This window comes from Perognathus longimembris, chromosome 2 (genome assembly GCF_023159225.1).
Source record: "Perognathus longimembris pacificus isolate PPM17 chromosome 2, ASM2315922v1, whole genome shotgun sequence".
NCBI lineage: Eukaryota > Metazoa > Chordata > Mammalia > Rodentia > Heteromyidae > Perognathus > Perognathus longimembris.
Genome location: NC_063162.1, coordinates 30,750,264 through 30,763,067, shown reverse-complemented (window position 1 = coordinate 30,763,067; position 12,804 = coordinate 30,750,264). Strand labels below are relative to the sequence as shown.

Genomic DNA, 12,804 nt, shown 5'->3' with positions numbered 1-12,804 from the left:
GGCCCCCTTCCTGGCAGGTAGCTCATTTCTTTCCTTCTCAATTAGGCATTTATATTAAAAAAAATTTTTCAAACTTTTCAACCTAGCTAATTTCCTGCAAGAAAACATCATACTCAAAATAGGAGGAAAAATTATATCCTCAGCATTGTTCACAGTAAGAAAATTTGCAGCATGAAGAAAAATAATACATCCCCTAATTAACTTCACACTTCATGTTTGGTTCCCACAGCCACTAAACCCTCATTCAGTACATAGGCTTGACCTCTTCATGAGATTCAAATGAGACAAGATTTTATGCAACTAAGTTGATAAGCCTTTGAAAACTTCTCTTCCATTTCCAGAAGCCTAAAAAAATAAAATGACAGTGAAAAATATCCAGTATTTTACACACACACACACACACACACACACACACACACACACACACACACATCTGTGTTTTGTAGCATCTCAGTGCAGAGAGTCCTAAACCAATTAGCAAAAGACAATCAGAAAAGAGAGTAAGTGATTCAGGCTCCACAGCCAGTAGTCACCTATTCTACAGTAATTCCAGCTCCCCTTCATAGACTTCTTATTCTGATCCACTGTTCTCTCACATAAACAAACAAACAAAAAAGGAACCCCCAGGTGAAACTGAACCTACACCTGTTCTTTGGCCCAATCCTTGGATCCTAATGTTCTAGACCTCAGCCTAAGTGAGATGGGAAATGAAGCATTCAGCAAGAGTTCTTTAGTATGGGTGTGACCAGTATATGTTTAAGTGACCATAATGAGAAGTCAGTCAAATCTGTAGGAAGTACCTAGAACATTTAAATGCTCAATAAGAAGAAGGGTTGTTCTTACTTTCATTAAATGAGCAAATTTCATTTGTATAGCTACTTAGAGTATGTTTGAAGTACTTGCTTTCATTCTCACCAAAATCCAAAAAGAAAAAAAAACAAAACTGAGGCTCACAGAGCTGGCAAATTGCCTTCATACTGCTCACAAATACCAATACCGGGACTGAGGACTTGGCTGCCATCCATGACACTGACTCTTCGACAAAGCTGTCTGAATTTCAAATAACGATTTCTAGCTTCTGTCTATCATAGACTTTGTTGCTAATTGTCAACATCCAGTCTACTTAAAACAGTTAATCTAGAATTAATGACATCTGTGTGTGGTAGTATATTCTTATAACTCCAGCACTTGGGAAGCTGATGCAGGAAGATCATAGGTTCAAAGCTGGCCTGGAATACATAAAAAGATCCTAGTCTCAAAAAGAGCATGCTAATCCTGTTCCTCCTGCATACGATGGGTTATGTAAAGGAAGAGGAGAAGTGATCCAATTCTTACCAAAGATCTGAGAAGTCTTCTGGGGGCTTCCAGAACAGGCTTCTTTATTGCTGAAGACACATAAATACATAGCCTCTCTTCATCCACTAGAACTTTCCTCTGTCTGTGTATTCCTTCAAACTGAGGTAGCCCTTATGGGGCCATAAGGGAAATCGGATTGCACTGAAACCAATCAAGTTGAGGTTGAGTCACCTGCTCTCCAACTCATGCCTCAACCCCAAGCTACCAGCCCCCAATTCTTCTCCATCAACCTGAGCATCCCGACCTTTCTATTCCTGCAACTGGTAAGGCAAGTTTTGTGAGAGGAAAACTCCCAATCATGCAGATTAAGAATTCCAGTAGAAACTAAGTGCAGGATGTCATGACTCAGTGACAGTAGACTGTAACTGCTTTTTCTCACATGTTGACATCTGAAATCCTAATTACTTGATGTAGGTTCTGTAGTTAGCATGCCGATTACCAGATTTGTATCCTGAGTGTGCCAGTGAGGAGCTATGTAACTTCAGGCAAGTCACTTAGCTTTTCTGTGCTGCAAAAGCTTTGACTTTAAGTTAGGATAACAATACCAGAGTAAAGAGAATCACAGAGGAGTAACACCAGAGTCCAGACATTCTCCTCCTGGATTTCCTATTATATGTGGGAATTATTTTCCTTCCGGCAGAAGCCAGTCCAAGTCAGGGCTTCTATTCCTTAGATCACCAACATCCTGCCTGGTGAATTCTCTGCTCATACCACTTATGTATCAAATCAGCACAGATTTCACATGTTGTAAGGTTGCATCAGATCTAATTCCTCCCCACCCCCCTGACCCCCACACCCAGAGCGCTACACTGGCAGAGAAGGAAAGGAGATGTATGTACAGCTGGATGAGGGAAAAACATATTGCTGGTTTCCTGTCATGTGGCTAACTATAGAAGTGGAGGACAGCACACTGAGTTCAACTGAAACTTCTGGCCCCTCTCCCATGACCTTTCCCCCACAAGCCACAACAGAGCTCCACATCTGGAAAGCTGGATAGTTTTCAGCCATCTCTTGCTGCCTAGAAAATGCTATACAACACATTGTTAGGAGAAAAGAGCAAGGATGGGAAGGAAGAAAAGATTTCATTAGCACAAGGATGATGATTTGGCTAAAGCAACCCAAGTTCCCTGTGAAATGTGTTGTTTGGCCAATTCATACTTCAAGTTCATTTTTCAGAAACTACCATGTAAAATATAAAACATTCAACTTTTCCTTGAAAACTCTATTTTTTGAGAACCACTTCATATCCTAGAAGATTCATCTGTAGTCCCACCCACACCCCCAGCACCTTGGCCACTATTCCCAAAGCCATTCATCAACCTGCTATCAGATGTGCCAAGCTTCATCTCTGAGATCTAGGTTTGTTTTAAGGATTAAATAACCTCCCTATCCTAACTTGCTGTACTCCATAAGTCTCAAACACCAACTGTCACTGATTTTTCAACGTTCTTGGCCCCCAGTTCCCTGCTACTTCTATCTCCCATGTACTAGCCAGTCCTGCTTTCTTCTCCTTTTCCTTAAAGATTGGAGCTCATGATCTAACACTTCAGTTGCTCCCTTGATCATATCTCCACCCAAGTTACCAGTCTCCAATTCTGTATCAATTCAAATACCCCCATGCTTGGTATTCCTATGACTGGTAAGGCAAGTTTTATAAGGGGAAATCTTCTAATCATGCAGATTAAGAATTCTAGCAGAAACTAAGTTCTTGGCATCATGACTCAGAGACAGTATTGTACCTGTTTCTTGCATGTTGGAATTTGAAATCATAATTACTCTGTATATTCATCATTTTCCTTAGGTAGCACAATGGTCGCCAATTCTGCATCCTGGTTGTGCCATTGAGAAGCTGTATAACCCCAGGCAAGTTGCTTAACCTTTCCCTATTGTAGATGCTTTGATTTTAAATTATGATAACAATTAAACCTCTTCAAGGTTACATAGGAATCCATGAGTTACTTATATAAAGTAATTTTAAGCATACTTGGAACTTAGTGTCCAAAACACCGAGGTACTATTTTATTAGACAATTTTTGCCTTTAGGATTGCCCTCTATTTTGTAGCTCTATAGTTAGCACTCTTTCTTCTCTTTGCTATATTTTTAATACAAACTTCTTTCTATATCTTTCTTAATCTGTTATTTTATTCCTGCCCTTAAAGACAGAAGGAAGAATATAATATGAGGGGGGGAAGCAGAAAAGAAATTCCTCAGCCTCCTGCACTCTATCATTGATTATTTTCTTTTCACAAAACCAATCTCTTAAAGCTGTCTGCACTATCTTCTATCTCCTCACTCTACCTCAGTGGAATGGAATTTGCCCTTTGTCTCCCTATCATGACACCCAAGCTGTTCTTGTCCTTGTCACCCTTTGCTTACTCTGTTATCCAATTAATGGGCCTCTCTTAAGCACTATTCACTCTTCCCATTATCAAAATGGTCTCTCCCCTAAAGCTCTCCTCTTTGTCCTTCTTTCCTATAGACCCCTAATTTTTACTTTTTATGTGGTTTCATGATAGTTGTGGCATTTATTCACTCAACAAATGCATATTGAATCCTTACCACTGGAGTAGTGTCTTAGTCAGTTTTCTGTTGCTAATAACACAATACCAATGCCTGGGTAAGTTATGAAGAAAAAAGAAATTGTTTTCAGCTCGTAATTCTAGTCTAACGGCTGCATCTGATGATGTCCTTATCAGTAGAGTCCAGAAGCAGCACAGAGCAGCAAATGATTTTTGAAAATAATAGGGATAATGGGAGATAACTAGTTAAACTGGCTTTTATGGCAGACCCACTCCAGAGCTGACTCCATGCATCCACTAATCCACTAATTATATGAATGAATTTACTCAGGAGAGCGGAACATTAATTACTTCTTTAAGATCTCATTTGGTCCTATCTGTTTATAGGTCATAATGGGGTTTCAGAGAAGATAAACCATATTTAGACCATAGCAGGTACTGGGTAGACTGCTGGGGAAAGTCAAGCGAGAATTGCTGAAGCTCCATGCAAAAAGCCACTAATTTCAGTGGCACACACAGACCTATGAGGTCAAAGGTTGTGCCGCAGCAAAGACACTGTGAATAAAACTCACAGCCCTGCCCTTACAGTTGGCCCAAAGAAAAAGACCAACACTTACCTAGGCAATCGGAGTATAAAAATACAGGTGCAAGTGCCCAAGATAAGCCCTGAGTACAAAGTAAGGACAGCCTGGTTATTCTTCCTCAGTTTTCACCCAGCTTCATGGCCCTTCCAATTTTCCCAGACATTGATTTCAAAGGATCCTCAAAGATAATGTTCAAAATTTACACTTATCATTCCAAATAGCAAACTGCCTACTAGACCTCTCACCACATGCTCTGCATGACACAAGCCCCCAAAAAATATCAAGATAAATAAAAGTCTCACTGTGAGGTATTAGTCTTCTCATCTGTATCACCTCAGGAGGACTCCTAGGTCATCATCTTATTGGGTTTTCCTTCAAATTTCATTTTTGGAGCTATATATAAAACATAAACTAATGAAACCTCAACTGCCACTCTACTCTTAGGTTTAGAAGCTGCCAAAGAAGACTTGAAACTTCATAGTTTGATACACAAGACCCTAAATGCCCTTGCTTGTGCTTGTCCTCTGGTGTGTCCTAGCAACCCACCTATTTGCACCAGCACCAAGGAGCCATCATGAAGAATGAATGCTGCTTTTAATCACAGTGTACTTTCTCCCCTCAGTGCCATTGTCCATGTTGTCTCTGATGCCCAGAATGTCCACCTTGTAAATGTCTACATTTCTTTGACCAATCTAAGTAGCCTCAAGTGCATCCAGCTCTGAACTGCCACAACAGACAGTGTTCATGGGACTCATGGAAACGCCATGATTCTTTGTGTGCACACCTGTTTCTCTGGGAAGTCCAGAACACGCTGGGTATACAATTAACATTTGCCTAGTGAAGAGGTAAACCCACTGAGTTCTTTCAACATGATTGAATCGAAATAATTCTCTTCTTCAGTTTCTGTTTACAGCTACTAAACGTTAAACCAAGCTGGATGCCAGTGGCTCACACTTGTAATTCTAGCTACTCAGGAGGCTGAGATCTGAGGATCACGGTTCAAAGCCAGTCCTGGAAGAAAAGTCTGTGAGACTCTTATCTCCAATAAACTCCTTTGAAAAAAGCCAGTAGTGGTGCTGTGGCTCAAGTGGTAGAGCACTAGCCTTGAGCACAAAGAGGCTCAGGGACAACACCAAGCCCCAGAGGGGAAAAAAAAAGCTAAAACAAAACTTTACCTTAATATAGTCTCCTCTATAGCCAATTAGGCATGCTGACATGCAAGAATTTATAAGGAAAGTAAAAATATCCCATGAAGATCCTGAGATGCAAATTTGAGTATATCAGTTACTTATTTTCATTTGAAATTTTAGTAATATCTTCATCTCTTAATAAAACTGGAATGTATAGTAGTCTAAATTTTATGTTCTTTTTAACATAGAAGGTAAAAAAGTCAACTTAAAGAAACATTAATAAATAAGTCAACTTAATAAAACATAAAGATTTACTCCTTGACACAATGGCCAGCCCCTTTGTCACTGAAATACCTTATGAAGTATTTTAACAAGTATCTTATTTATGAATCCTTATTTATTCTTTATGTGGGTGCTTTTCTTTTCTCTGAAAGCATCTCTAACTAGTAAAATTAAGTTAATTAATTGTTTCCTGGTGAGACTTGTGACTAAATTTGCCAAACAGCTACTCAGCACTGAGGGTAGGATCTGCATCAGTGAAACACAGTAAGTCACACAGCCATGTGAAATAGGGACATAAGCTTAGTGATTAATTGCACAGGGGTAAGAAGAAAAAAATAACAGTGACAATTTGTTCAATCACGGGGGAAGACTTTCTATATATCAAACAGAGAAACTGTAAAAAGTACACAACAAAAACATGAAAAATAATCACTTAATTTTTTAATCAGGCATGTTTATAAAATACCATAGTAACCATTTATTACAATAATAAATTTGAAGAAGCATATGATTTTGAAATATTATTTTACTGGGTGGTTTTCAACCCTGGTTAGACATGAGCTTTGACCCAGTCTCAAAACTACTGAATGGAAATTTGTAGGATGAGGCATTGACAGTAGTATTTATCTTTTCCCTGGGTGATTCTAGTGTATAAACTGCTGAACCATTGGTATAGAGTCTTGAATCAATGGATTTATGAATGTTTAGTTGTCAAGTATCTACTAGAACAAATACATCGCTTTGATATTAGTTATGCCTATAGAAACTACATGTTTGTCATGATTTATTAGTGCCAGTTAACATTGACTTTCCCATCTCTGAGTGAAGTAGCAACCCTGTGTTATTCCTTACAGCAGGTTTTACTCTGTTGTGTGTATGAAATTATTTTGTGTATGGTTCTTCCATCAGCTATGGTGTTGCTGTTTTGAAGTTACAGATTCAGAGAGCTGAAGTTGCTATTTCAAGAAATACAGCTGGTTTCAATAGATAAATATGAGCTCATTTCCATGGAAAGTATTTCATCGGGCAAAGCAGAGTTGCAAAAACAATACAAGTTGTCCCCAAAATAAGTAATTACACCATTAGTTTGTAATAAGTCAATGAACAACAAAAGGATGAAGTGTGTTCAGGAATATGTTGAAAAATTATAGTTTATACATGTTCTGAGTAATAAATTTAAAGTGTTTGTGTAGAACCCAAGTATCATAATAGAGTTTGGAGTGGCAAAACTAATTTTTATACAATTTGGAAACTTGAAAACTAGGTTCAAGTCTCATCTATTATCTCAAGTAACTATTTCTGTATCCATAAGAGACTCATAAACAGGAATTTCTATCCAGATACAGAGATGAGCTATTTTTGACATACTCTTGAAATTCAGAAATTGAACCTCACTCTCTTTCAACTGAAGCAATCAACCAGAAGTCATTGGTATAGAGTGAAAAAGTTGTTATGACATGTTTTAAATACTTTATCAACTTTAGTTGCACAAACAAAGGTAAATTCATTAACTAATCTTTGTCTATTATGTCATGACTGGAGTTCTTTATTGCCTTTCTTTGTTAAATCATACCCAGATTTCTTGCTTCCATTTCTAAAATTGGAGAAGAAACTTGTAAAAAAAAAAAAAAAAAACAGTTGGGTAGAAATAGGAATCTTCTTGTTTTTCTTGTAGTTTCCCAATGTTTTATACCACTGTTCTATGTGTAAATAATAGTTTGTTAATATTGCTCAAAAGCTTTTTCTTTTTCATTGAAACTAAATTCATAATATAAACACTAATTTTTCAGACTAGAATCTTTAACTTTCTTTTTCTTGTGTGGTGTCGGTGATGCCAATGCAGGCCTGTGCATGCTAAGAAAATGTTCTACTACTCATTAACTATTTTAAACTGAGCATTTCAGTGTTTTTCTTTTTATTTTTAATATATCCATTATGTTCGGCAAGCATTACTCCTAATTCTAGAACATATGCATCACCACACAAAAGAAACTGTGCAATTTTCAATTACTCCTGATTCCTTCTACCTCCATCTTCTGGCTCCTGTGAATCTACTTGTGGTGTCTATGGAGTATCTATTCTGAACATCTCATATAAATGGTAATATAATAGAAACTCTTTTGTATCTAATTTTACTTACATTTTCAAGGTTCATATGCTTATATATGTAGGTATAAACACATATATGTGTGTATAAGCATACACACACACACACACACATACACACACACAAACACATCTTGAAATCAGGTCCCTATAGTTACTAGACAGGTACTCTAGCACTTGAGCTATGCTATGACTTCTACCCAATATATTGTTAATATGGCTTACTTTCATTGACTGTTGTAGTTTAGATGTCAGATGTCTTCTAAATATCCATGTGTTAACAGGGTAGTACTAATGGGAGGTGGTGGAACCTTTGAGATACAAAGTTTTATTTTAAAAAAAAAACTCCCTAGGTAAATAATAGAGGACATGCCTTTGAAGAGGATTGTGGCGCCCTACTAATTCATATTCTTGCTATGTCTCTTTATCTCTGTCTATCTCTGTCTTTCTCTGTCTCTGCCTCTGTCTCTTTCTCTGTCTTTGTCTCTGTCTCTCTCATGTCTCTCCTCTCCTTCCTGGCCTGACAACTAGGAGTTTTCTTTGCCATGCCCTTCCAAACCATCAAGAAGTTCAAAAAATATTTATCAAATAAATTACGTAATGAGCATTTTGAACAATTAACTAATTACATGCAACTTACTACCTGACTATAGTAACTCCTCTCCTGTTCTCCCTCACCCCCAAATCACTAAATAAAGGAGGGATGAGCTTCTGATGGGTCAAAGTGACATGTAAATGCAGAAAAAATCCACTTCTCTGGATGCCTAGCAGGCATTAAAAAAAAAAAGTGACTCTTCTAGTGTGTGACAGGGGCTACTTTTAAATAGGACATTAATAGGACATAATGACACTTCCTGATGTCCTTTGATGTAGAGAAAATTAAAAACAGAGACAGGAAATCTTTGTGCTCAAGATCTCCCAACATCTTTAACTTTGGATTTGGCTTTTCTCAATCATATTATATATTATAATGGGTTAGTTCATAGAAATATGGGGAAAAACTACTCATGAGAAAATGCTTTCAGGGCTGGGAACATGGCCTAGGGGTAAAGTACTGGCCTCATATACATGAAGCCCTGGGTTTGATTCCTCAGCACCACATATATAGAGAAAGCTGGAAGTCGCTCTGTGGGTCAAGTGGTAGAGTGCTGTCCTTGAGCAAAAAGAAGCCAGGGAGAGTGCCCAGACCGTGAGTTCAAGGCCCAGGACTGGCAAAAAAAATAAAATTAAATAAATAAATAAAAAATAAAGAGAAAACTCTTTCAAATCTAGACTTTAAAAAAAAAACACAGAAGTAAAGCATTTAGTTAGGAGAGAAATACAAAAAAAAAAAAACCCAAACATTAAACACTTTCCTTTTGGCTTTATAAGTCAAAAAAACTGCCAAGTTCATTTTGATAAGCTTTTGTTAAGAACAACAAACATGCCTGAGCTTGCAAACCATGCTGTTTTGAAGAAAATGCAATGGAAAGAATTAGAAAATGCTTAAAACTGGAATCTCTGATTCAAAACTACCATGTTGTCAGTTTTCTCATTAAGTCATTACTGTGCAACCTATTCACATGAAAGGGAGTGGGGGAATCAAGACACAAAGAGATACAGAATAAAACAATACAATCTACACGAACACAGCCAGCTATATCTTATAAGCTACTGCAGTTAGTCTCCTATACTCACATGGTAGCACTTCTGAGACAACTAAGTCCACTCTGTATTAAGTTTAAAGTCACCTCAGTGATTTTCCCAAAGGCAATGGACCCCAAATGAGCATAAGTTTAATAACCAAATGTAAGAACTCCAACTCATATATTTTAGAAAGTCAGATCATAAAAGCCAAAGCAATTTCATCTTGGTTTGTTCTGTTGTTTCCTATGATTACAAAAAAAAAATCAATAGAATTGTGGGACTGGGAAGAAGATATATTAGAACATGTATCTTCTTCAGGCAAAACTAAAATTCTCTTCCATGTGCCTGAGAAAATCCTAGAGAGATTCTAATGAATGAATTGGAACTTTAGCCCCAGGGGGTCAAAGTTCTTTGTTTTGTCAACTGGCACAACCAGAATGCCCAGAACAGCACTAGGACACTCTGTTGAGCTGACCTGGGTGGTGTGAGTTTGGAATCCCAACACTGGAGAAGTAGAAGGCAGGGGAAGCCAGCCTCAGACTACATAGCAAAGTCAAAGCCAGACTGAGTTACATGTCTAGAACCAGTCTTAATTAATTAATTAAAAAAAGCAAAACTGACTTCAACTGAAACACTAAAAGTGCTGTGCAATACAATGCTGAAATGCTAACTATGTCATTTTAAGATTCCTTCAAGTTTTAAGCCATGACTTATATTATAGGGCATTGGTATTAACCACGACAAATGATCCTCCTTTTATAAAGTCACTTTGCTCAAGCCAGATCCACCACCATAAATCATGCCTTTAGCTCTTGCCAATAAACATTTCAGAGAACATAGAATTGGAAGAAGCTCCAAGGACAGATGGAGGTAGCTAACTCTTGCCTATCTCTTTATTAGGTGTTCACCTGGGACATATCTGCATATTCATCTTGACATAAAAAGATTTTCAAGTATTGCTTTAAATTAAGGATTCATGAATGTTGTATATAATATGCACACACCCATTTAAAGTTGTGCTACAAAGTGAGTTTGAGCAAATTAACGCTTTTCATCTATTTCAGAATCTTAGCAAGTTTAAAAATAGAAAAATAAAGAAAATACAAGGACAGGAGACTGATAGTATTAGATGATTCTAGGCATATCATTTTTGTTCAAAATGCCTAGAGATGAAGTGCCTTGAAAATTGACATAGGAAACAGCAAAAATGCTTGATTTCAGGTTTTATCCCATATTCATGTAACTAGCCAAACCTTGCCCGCCCTGAGCTGAGCTTCCAGCGCCGCGAGCTGATGGGTTTGAATCTAGTAGGTGATTATTTTTGTTTGGTCTTTCTAAAGTTTCTTTGGTTTTTTAAATCCTGTGATTATAAGTGATCAAATTCAGTCACTCAATAACTCCTTTCCTTCCTGTCCCTCAATGCTTCAGCAGACACAGGATGAATACCGTGGGAGGACCCAAGTTTATCATGACTTCGGAAGGGAGACGAATTATGCCTCGAACAGTCAATTTCAAAAGCTGGTGCTCTCCAATACCTGTAGAGACGGTGCCACCGTTCCTGAGTTTGGCAGGACTGGCTTTCTTTCTAGGTTAAGCCAGCTGAGTCTCTGGGGCGCCCAGCAAAGAATCAAGTAAGAGGAATTAATTGCAGGCCCATCCGTCAGTGGAAGTGTTTGCTTGAGAATGCAGAATTGTGAGCTCATTTTTATGGGCATTTCTGATTTTCCTAATGGACCGGTAGCCACTGAGGGGGGGGGGGGGCAATTAAGTTTAATTCATGAAAAACTTTGAAGTCTACTGTGTTTTTAAGAGCTCACCCAAGGGGAAATACGTATTCTTGTGGGGGTACAGAGGTGGGTTGTAAAAATGAATACAGAAAATTTCGGGGGGTGGCGAAGGGAAGACCTTGTCTCTTGGCTCCGGGAAAGTCTGCATTTGGAAACCTCAGGAGATGAAGATCAAAGCCATCCGCTCCCTTTCACTTGCCCGGCGGGAGCGCGGCACCACCCGGGGAGCACGTGAAAAACTTCCTAACCCAACCAGCGACGTGCTGAGCCACCACCCCGCGTCGGGTCCTCTTCCGGCTCCCCGGGGCGCGGGGACAGCGGAGGGAGGAAAAGGGTAGCCCGCGCTCTCCGCCCGCTCCCGCGCCCCGCCGCCGCGCCGTCCTACCTCCGAGGATGCCCGGCCGCGTCACCTGAGCCACCGCGCCCCGGACACCACGGAATCGCAGAGCGGCCAGAGCCTGAACCGAGGGTGCGTCCCTGCCCGCTGGGGCGCGGGGGTGATCCTGGCTCTGGAACCACCCGTTCCGGACTGATCTCGTCGGGCCCCCGTGCTACATCCACCCGCACCCGGGTCCCGCCGCGTCCTCACCTCGCGGGGACCGCCGCAGCCTTGGAGATGGCGCACCGACATATTCCCCGAGGCTCCCCGCGGGAACGTGTCCCCGCACCGTGTCCCCTTCCCGGGCCCCAGGCGCTGCGACCCGCGCTGGAGAGGGGCGGGAGCGGACCGGGGGGAAGCAGCGGGGAGGCTGGGGCCGGGGCGGGGAGGCCGGAGGGCAGCGCCGGGGGTGGGGAGGGTGGGGGGGTGGGGAGGAGAGTGTCTGGAAGGTGGGGGGTGGGAATCGCACTAATTGGTCCCCCGAAATGCACTGGCTGGTCCAGCTCTGCCAGCCCTAGGGAGACGCCGCCAGGCAGGCGAAGGGGGCTTATCACCGGGATCCGCGCTGCGTACTGGGGCTCAGCCAGGGGTGAGGGGCGCGAGGGAGGAGGGACGCCTCCGGGTTATGTAATGCACATGGCCCGCGGTGTCCGGAGCCAGCGCGCTCCAGGACTGTCCGACTGTCCGATCCCCAGACGTGCCTACCCTTGGCCTAAACAAGCCGAGGGACCTGCTCGCTGTCTCTCTCCTCTCTCTCTCTCTCTCTCTCTCTCTCTCTCTCTCTCTCTCTCTCTCTCTCTCTCTCTCTCTCTCTCTCTCTTTCTCTCTCTCTCTCTCTCTCTCTCTCTCACACACACACACACACACACACACACACGATTCTTTCCCTGCAAGGTCAAAGAGCAAGCAAGCTCTCAGGGAGGAATACTAGTGGAGACTACTTTAGATCTATGGGGCTGGGATCTGAACCCTGCAAGCTCACCCCATGGAGCAACATTGGAAACTAAAGCATCACAGGCTTAGTTAAAAAGCAT

At 40.7% G+C, this 12,804-nt stretch overlaps 1 protein-coding gene across 3 annotated transcripts in view; it reads right to left on the bottom strand.

The window, feature by feature from the left end:
• Positions 1 to 12,312, bottom strand: part of Slc16a12 (solute carrier family 16 member 12) — a 69,478-nt gene extending 57,166 nt beyond the window's left edge. The window contains exon 1 of one of the 3 annotated variants that reach the window (XM_048338733.1): positions 11,981 to 12,312. The gene's annotated coding sequence lies outside the window, so the exon portion shown is untranslated. Of the gene's footprint in view, positions 1 to 1,335; positions 2,084 to 11,776; positions 11,801 to 11,980 lie in introns of those variants that run through there. The other 2 variants (XM_048338738.1, XM_048338735.1) reach the window with 2 other exon arrangements.
• Between the last annotated feature and the right edge of the window lie 492 nt (positions 12,313 to 12,804).